The 9,224-nt window shown below is 48.2% G+C and overlaps 1 pseudogene; it reads left to right on the forward strand.

The window, feature by feature from the left end:
• The first annotated feature begins 7,864 nt into the window (after positions 1–7,864).
• LOC147347789 (small ribosomal subunit protein uS14m pseudogene) lies at positions 7,865–8,471 on the forward strand (annotated as a pseudogene).
• The last annotated feature ends 753 nt before the right edge of the window (positions 8,472–9,224 follow it).

Consider the following 9,224-nt stretch of genomic DNA (forward strand, 5'->3'; position numbering starts at 1 on the left):
CAGGTCTGCTCCTGATTTGCCGTGTGACCTCAGTCAAGTTATTTCATCATAAAACAGGGCCGACACTGGATGAAATGGGCCAGCAAGTGAAGGGTTCAGGCAGTCTGAGTGGCTGTCAGCTCTCAGTACTGATCAGTTGTCACAATTACGATTCTGAAAAGGAAACATTTTTGGTGGCAGGAGTTTCTGTTTCTTTCTTTTTAAAAAAATAATGTTGTTTTTTCTTCCTGGCTGTGCCGGGTCTTCGTTGCTGTCTGTGGACTTTCTCTAGTTGCAGCGAGCAGCGGCTGCTCTCTAGTTGCGGTCATCGGGGAGCATGGGCTCTAGGCAGGCAAGCTCAGCAGGTGGGGCACACGGGCTTAGTTGCCCAGAGGCATGTGGGATCTCCCCGGACCAGAGATCGAACCCGTGTCCCCCGCGTTGCAAGGAGGACTCTTAACCACTGGACCACCAGGGATGCCCTGTCTGCTGGTTTCTGTTTTCAAAGTGAAGGAGGAGATGATCAGACTGTCATTTTGAGGGAAGCAAAAAGGGACGTGAACGGGATCGGGGGCAAGACTGGGCTCAATACACCCCTCGCGGCAACGAGACGGGGGTCTCATGATGTTCTCCAGGGCAGGAGCAGAGGGAAGATGTGGATTAGTCCCAGCTGGGTTTCACTTGGGTGTGATGCAAGGTCGTGGAAACCAGGGATGTGGGCAAGGGAGAGGACTGTGTAACAGCAGAAACACACACAGGAGTGCAGTGACCCAGCAGGTTCTACATAGCAGTCCGCAACCTTTTTTGCTCCAGGGACTAGTTTTGTGGAAGACAATTGTTCCACAGACCGAGGGTGGTGGGATAGTTTGGGGATGATTCAGGCATGCTACAGGCATCTGGCACTTTATTTCTATTGTTACATCAGCTCCACCTCAGATCATCAGCTTTAGATCGCAGAGGCTGGCGACTCATGCAGCAGAGACGACACCAGGCTGTTACATAACCGGAAGCAGCCTCCCCCTGGCTCAGGGCACAAGGAACGCAGCGCCCGTGTATTGTTCAAACGGAACCCGGCTAAGGCTGCAGCACTCCAGATTAGCAGGAAGTTCAACACCTCCGGCTTGAGGCTTCCCGCCAGCCTCCCAGTATTGTCCAAAACCCCACATGCTTATTAGCATCTCCAAGGCCAGTCCTGTCCAGTCACGAGAAGTGAAAGCAGACAAATGCCCTTGAGGCTGAAGGAAGCCACGGTCACCCCCAGAACTCGGCTGCTCCAGAATGAGCTGCCCTAGCCAGGCATCGGGGTTCACAAGACCTATGAGCAGATCTCGTCTTGTGATTCACAGCAATCGCTCATGCGTTGATGCTTCTGTGGGCTTCAATCATGCATGCTAAGTCACCTCAGTAGTGTCTGACTCTGTGCGACCCCATGAACTGTAGCTTGCCAGGCTCCTCTGTCTATGGAATTCTCTAGGCAAGAATACTGGAGTGAGTCACCGCACCCTCCTCCAGGGCATCTTCCTGACCCAGGGATCGAACCCATGTCTCTCGCGTCTCCTGCATCAGCAGGCAGTTCTTTCCCACTAGCACCAACCTGGGAAGCCCACTGTGGGCTTCACGATGGAGCAATTCTTCACACAGAATCCCACTTTCCAAGGTCTCTACCCCAAACCAGCCCAGACTCCCTGACCATGTCCCACTGCAGACATGACCCAAATCCAGCAGAGAGGTGTCCCCACCCAAAAGACTTCAGAACTGTCTTCTCCCCCATGACACCCTGCATCATCCCATTGAGTCCAGTCCCCGTCCCCTCGGGACCGGTGGCCCCAGGAAGGCCTTGGAGGGATCGCTTCTTGACCTCCCTCAGCAGGAACCTTCCCAATCAGTAAAATCCAAATAACATTCAACCTCAAAAGGGAAAAGCTGGGGGCTTCCCCGGTAGCTCAGGGGTGAAGAATCCGCCTGCAGATGCAGGAGACACGGATTTGATCCCTGATTCTGAAGTTGATCCACATGCCTGGAGCAACTGAGCCTGGGAGCCACAACCACTGAGCCTGGGCTCCAGAGCCCGGAGCCACAGTAAGAGGGGCCACCGCAGTGAGAAGTCCCCATGCCTCAAGGAGAGAGCAGCTCCCCGCTCTCCAGAACTGGAGAAAACGCCCTCACAGCAACGAGGACAGAGAACTGCCAAAAACAAAATAACTCAAAAGCTTAAGAAAAGGGAAAGACTGGAGTTTCCCTTTCCTTCCTCATGGGACGTTCCTTATCTTCCTACAATTTGGAGACCAGAGGAATGGGTGACTTCAATCAAGTCACCAGGAAGCCCTGCCCCACTCTATCCCCCCAGGGCAGAAAAATAATTGGCAATGGTGGCTTCTCTCCGTGGGCAAAAATAAAACTAAAAATTGATTGAGACTCAGCAATAACAAGCAATGCAACTAAAAAATGGACTGAAGGCCTGAACAGACACCTCACCAAAGAAGGCATACAGATGGCAAGTAAGCACACGAAAAGATGCTCATTACGCCCATGAAATGCAAGTTAAAACAGTAAGATACCACTGCATACCTTTTAGAGCAGCCAGAATCCAGAACACTGACGACACCAAATGCGGGTGGATATGGAGCAACAGGGACCCTGGTTCATTGCTGGTGGAAATGCAAAATGGTACAGACACTTTAGAAGTCAGTTTGCTTGTTTCTTATGAGCTAAGCATAATCTTACTATACAATCCAGCAATCATGCTCCTTGGTGTCTACCTCAAGGAGTAGAAAACTTAGGTCCACACAAAAACCTGCGTGCAATATTTATAGCAGCTTTATTCATAATTGCCAAAACCTGGAAGCCACAAAGATGTTCTTCCATAAGTGAATGGATATAAAAAATTTAAAAAAAAAGATACATCCAGACAATGGAATATCATTCAGCACTAAAAATAATTGAGCTGTCAAGCTTTGAAAGGGTATGGAAGAACCTTAAATGCCTATTCCTAAGTGAAAGAAGACAATCTGAAATGGCCACGTTATATAATTCCAACTATACAACGTAGGGAAAAGGTGAAACTATGGAGACAGTAAAAGGCTCAGGGGTTTCTCAGGGTTAGAGGGAAAGGAAATGGCAATCCACTCCAGTATTCTTGCTTAGAAAGTCCCGTGAACAGAGGAGCCTGGCAGGCTGCAGTCCATGGGGTCTCAGAGTCAGACATGACTGAGGGACTAAACCACCACCGGAGGGGCAGGAGGCCTAGGTGAGCGCAGAGGGCAAGCACCGCCTTGGCAGGGGGACTAGGTGAGCGCAGAGGGCAAGCACCGCCTTGGTCTTGGAACTTAGGCTTTACTCTCGAAGCCTTTACACAGACAAAGTGTAACAGTTTAGTCACTCAGCAAAGCCGGGGACCTTTAGCTCCTCCTCCAGGGCTGTAGATAACATTCTGAGCCAGATCCTGTGAGCTGTCTGCAGACACTGGAGCCCCCCAAGGGGGAAGAAGATGACCACATGATGACCAAATGGAAGCGCTCCACGTCACACAATTCCAAGAACTGGCCTCAAAGAAGTGGGAACAAACCCTGGAACTAAAGATTAACTGTACTTAAAACCACCAAGATGACGCTGATCAGACCAGCGCATGGCTGATTCCAAGCTGACGGTGCTGCCCTGCTCCCTCCCACTGCCCGAACAACCCTGAGACTCTCCTTTGAAAGCTCCCATCCCCTGAGCAGCAAGTCTGAGTGGGTTCTCGGACAGGAGTCCACCTTCTCCCCGGGGGTTGCCAGCCTCGGAAATGAAGCGATCTTTCATTTCCTACTTGAGTACCGGCTCAAAAGCGGTGAGCAGCCAGACCTGGGTTTGGTAACAACAGGACTTTTAGGGATGTAGAAGTATTCTATAGGATAAAGATGGATACACGTCATCATATAGACGGTCCCTGACTTATGACAGTTCAATACAGTTTTTCAAGTTTATAGTGACGTGAAAGCAATACACGCTCAGTAGAAACATGTTTCACATTTTGAATTTTGGTCATTTTCTGGGTTAGGGATGCACAGTGTGATCTTTTCAGGACGCTCAGTTCAGTTCAGTCACTCAGTCGTGTCTGACTCTTTGCGACCCCGTGGACGCTGGGCAGAGGCAGCTCCTCGTCAGCCATGTGATCACAAGCGTAAACAACCCAACTGATACACCTGGACCGTTTCAAACCCAGACAACCACTCTGCTCTTCACTTTGAGTCCAGTACCCAATACGTTACATGAGATATTCAGTGCTTTATTGGAGAATAGTTTTGTGGTAATTTTACCCAACTGTAGGCGTCTGTGGTAAAGAACCTGGCTGCCAGTGCAGGAGACACAGGAGATGTAGGTTTGATCCCTGGGTCAGGAATATCCCCTGGAGAAGGGAATGGCACCCCACTCCAGTATTCTTGCCTGGAGAATCCCATGGACAGAGGAGCCTGGCGCGCTACAGTGCATTCGGTCGCAGAGTCAGACATGACTGAGCAACTAATGCTTTGACTTGAGATTCCTATTCGACATGCAGGGGTGATATCAAGTCCGGAATTGAGAGGCAAAGGCAGGAGTGGTCAACGTGTGAAGGGTACTGAATGTGGAGGGACTGGTGAGACAGTCTGGGGAGTGGATGGAGACAGGGAAGAGGTGGGGAGAGTGAGCCAGGGCATCCCAGTGCTCAGAGCCCAGGGGTAAAGGAAGGAACCACGCTGCACCCTGGGAAGGGGTGGCCTGCGATGCAGGAGGGAGATGCAGGGGAGAGGGGGTCTGGGGAGGGTGGAACGAGTTTCCAGAAGGCGCCCAGCAGTGATGGCATCTACAGTTGGTCAAGATGAGGACTGAGACTGGGCCATTGGATTGGGCAGTCAAAGCCGCCTGTGGGCCTGACCCAGCAGTTTAGGAAAAGGTTAGCAGCAAAAGCCTGATCTCAAAGAGATCCAAGAGAGAACAAGAGGAAGAAGAGAGGATAGCGAGTATAGAAAACTCTTTGGGGGACTTCCCTGAGTGGTTACGGCTCCGTCCTTTCAATGCAGGGGCTATTGGTTCGACCAGGGAAATGAAGATTCCATATGCCACATGTGAGGTCAAAAGAGGAAAGAAAGAAAACTCTTTTGTAGAGGTTTGCCACCAAGGAGAGCAGAGAAACTGGTGGTAACTAGAGAGAAGTCTAGTGTTTCTTGGTTTGGTTTGGTTTGGTTTGAAGATGATGATCAATCAGCAGATTTGGGTGCTGATGAAAATGAGTCAGTAAAGAACTGACAATACCAGATAGAAGTAATTTTTTAGGCCGAGCACAGAATAACTCCTCCGCTGCAACAGCAGGGATGATCAGGCTTTTTAGAAGTTAGCACAGTTTTATCCCTGGGAGTTTCATTTCAGCTTTCCACCATAAGGTGGCAGTAGGCGACTTTGCATCAGCCCAACAACCCTTAAAGAACACCTTGGGGAAAATAGCAAAAGCTGAGGGCAATTTCAATTCTTGTCGTTTTAAAGACTCGCCAGGGGTTCTGAAAGACCACACGAGCCTCCTCAGGCCTCCAGCCTCTTCTTGAATAGCATCTTCTTGGTCAGTCCTTACCTGTCCAATTGCGCCCTCTCTGGAGAAGGTGATACTCTCTCAGACTCAAAGGATGCTTGCTGCTATCCAGGGAAGAGCATGGCGGAGGGTGACTGCCAGGTGGTCACCTAGGCAACCGCAACTGGGATGGATTTCAGAAAGAGGCTGAGGGCAGAAAGAACAAGGAGGGGATGATGGCAGCAGTCTAGCTAAGAGATGCTTGCCCTGGGACTAGAGCAGGATGGTCAATATGGAAAGGACAAGTTGTTCAGTCGCTCAGTCGTGTCCAGCTCTTCGAAACCCCATGGACTACAGCACGCCAGACTTCCCTGTCTTTCACCATCTCCTGGAGTCTGCTCAAACTCATGTCCATTGTGTCGATGATGCCATCCAACCATCTCATCCTCTGTCATCCCCTTCTCCTCCTGCCTTCAATCTTTCCCAGCATCAGAGTCCTTTCCAATGAGTCATGGCTCTTCGCATCAGGTGGCCAAAGTATTGGAGCTTTAGCTTCAGCATCAGTCCCTCCAATGAATATTCAGGACTGATTTTCTTTAGGATTGACTCGTTTGATCTCCTTGCAGTCCAAGGAAAGGGCAAGAGGGTTTAGCATATACTTAGTAGGTGACAGATATCAGGAAAGGGAGACCTGGAGACTGGTTCTCAGGTTCTCACAGGTGAACAAGAGGATGTTGGTGTGAACTGAATGCAGAGGACCAGAACGTGGGAAGCACAGCCAATTTCAAGGGAAGGTGATGGCAGGTTTGGACTGCGGGATCTGAAATAAGTGGAGAGTGTTCAGGGGAGGTGTGCGGTTTCACACACGAACATGGTGCCTGCAAGAGGGCTAGGCGGAAGTCACCAGCTACTGTGAGCATAGTCAAAATACAAGCAAACTGGTTACTGTCAACATGGTTAGAACCTGAGAGTAGGTGACATCTGCTGGACAGAGACTACGGGATGAGAAAGAACATCCACACTGAGAATCATCAACATCTAAGATGAGCAGAGGACGAAATTCTCTCCAGAGGAGAAACAGGGAGTTGGAATCCTGGCAGCAGGAAGTTTCAAAAAAGAGGCTGTATTACTCTGCTATGTATGTGAGTCGTTTCTTCGTGTCCGACTCTTTGCAACCCCACGGGCTGTAGCCCGCCAGGCTCCTCTGCCCATGGAATTCTTCAGGCAAGAATACTACAGTGGGTAGGCATCCCCTTCTCCAGGGCATCTTCCTGACCCAGGGATTGAGCCTGGGTCTCCCTCATCGCAAGCAGATTCTTTGCCATCTGAGCCACCGGGGAAGACCTGCTACAAGGCTGTCATAGTGAAGGACCTCGTGCTGGGTGGCTGAAACAGGAAAGACTGGTTTTCGCATGTTTCTGGAGGTTGAAAGTCCAAAAGCGAGGTGGTTTCACCTGAGGCTCTATCCGTGGCTTGTAGACGGCAACTGCTTTCTCTCTCTGTTTTCTTGGTCATCCCTCTGGGTGTGTCTGCATCCTCTTCTCCTTTTCTCATAAAGACAGCAGTCATCTCGGGTTAGGGCTCACCCTCGTGACCTCATTTTAACCTAACTGTCTCTTAAAAGCTTTTGTCTCCAAGTAAATAACCATCACAATCTGAAGCACTAAGGGTCAGCACTTCAGCTTATGAATTTGAGGGGGACACAGTTCAGACCATTGCAGTGGGTTCGATAGAATCAAACACAGCAGAGACACCCAGTAATTTAAAGCTGTAAAGTGTTCTTTGGGGGTTTAATCACTAATTCATGGCTGACTCTTTGGACCCCATGGGCTGTAGCCCACCAGGCTCCTCTGTCCATGGGATTTTCCAGGCAAGAATGCCAGAGTGCATTGCCATTTCCTTCTCCAGGGGACCCTCCCAACCCAGGAATCAAACCAGGGTCTCCCTCATTGCAGGCAGATTATTTACCGATTGAGTTACCAAAGGGCCCTTTGGGTTTGGGGATGCAGAGGTGATGGCTGACCTCAGTGTTGCTTGCTGAAGCCAGATGACAGTGGGTTATGAAGTTCTTAAGTGGAAACAAATAGTTTTGGAGAAACGTGGATGAATGTATATCCTTAGAGAGTTTGGAAGAGGGGATACTTTTTTTTCTTTTCAGCCACACCATGAATCATGCAGGATCTTAGATCCTCACCAAGGGTTGAACCTGTGACCCTTGCAATGGACGTAGAGTACTAACCCCTGGGCCACCAGGGGAGTCCCTGGAGGAGGAACTACTAATACCTCTGCCCACATTCCTCATTTGGAAAGCAAAGTATAAGGATTTGAGAATAAAGTGGCAGCGGTTTGACATTTGTGGTGAACAAGATGGCTACCTCCATGCTCGGATCTCTGCTGCAGATCGTCTGGCAGGTGGTTCCTTCATCAGCTTCAGGCCAAGCTCGAAGTTACTATGTCGATTGGAGAATGTTGCGTGATGTAAAGAGAAGAAAAATGGCCTAGGAATATGCAGATGAGAGGCTATGGATCAATTCTCTCAGGAAGAATACTATTCTTCCAAAACACCTTCAGGAGGTGGCTGATGAAGAAATTTCTGCCCTTCCCCAGGATAGCTGCCCCGTTAGAATCAGAAATCCATGTGTTATGATGTCCCGTCCACGAGGCGTAAAGCGGCCCTGGAGGCTCAGCCGTATCGTCTTCCGTCACTCAGCTGATCATGGGCAACTGTCTGGGATCCAGCAAGAAATATGGTGATCAGCTCCAGAACCTACTGACCTTGCAGGAAAACCATTTAGGCAAGAAGAGACTTTTCTAATAGATAAAAACCTGATTTTTATTTGAGTGTTCTGTCAGTGAATAATAGTTTTCTAAACATATTGTTCCCAAGCATAGTGCAAAGAGTAATTTAAAAAAAGAAGTTTGTGGGGGAAAAAAAAGGATTTGACACCAAGTAAATGAAGTATTATGAATATTATGATCTCTAGAGTAGAATAATTTCATTTATTGAGCACTTTTTCTGTGCTAGAAAAATTCATTTTAATCCTTCCAACAAATCTATGACATAGTATTGTTATCTTTATTAACAAGTGGAGGAACTGAAGCTTTGAGGGTTTAAACAACTTGTCCATGAAGATGCTACTTCAGATGGCCGGGCTGGGCTTTTTGAAAGCTACAAAACCCTGGGCCTTAACTACTTCATTATAGTGTCTGTATTTAAAATAGACAGTCAGCAAATTTGAGACAGGTTACTGACTAAAAGTTTGTAAGTTATTTGCTTAGATCATAGAATACATTTTCCCATGGAAGGTGATTGGTGATGACGACTGAGTTCTTATCAGCTCACAAATGTATGTTTAAAGTATAATATACGAAAAGACACTTTTTATCTGCCACACTAATGATTAACCTAGACAGCATATTAAAAAGCAGAGACAAAAAAATAAATAAAATAAAATAAAAAAATAAAAAGCAGAGACATCACTTTGCTAACAAAGGTCCATATAGTCAAAGTTATGGTCTTTCCAGTGGTCACGTATGGATGTGAGAGTTGGACTATAAAGAAAGCTGAGTGCCAAAGAATTGATGCTTTTGAACTGTGATGTTGGAGAAGACTCTTAAGAATCCCTTGGACTGCAAGGAGATCAAACCAGTCCATCCTAGAGGAAATCAGTCCTGAATATTCATTGGAAGGACTGATGCTGAAGCAGAAACTCCAATACTTTGGCCA

The sequence above is a fragment of the Bos grunniens genome, chromosome 23 (assembly GCF_055505025.1).
Source record: "Bos grunniens cultivar Pamir isolate PY7600 chromosome 23, Bosgru_T2T1.0, whole genome shotgun sequence".
Classification (NCBI taxonomy): Eukaryota; Metazoa; Chordata; class Mammalia; order Artiodactyla; family Bovidae; genus Bos; species Bos grunniens.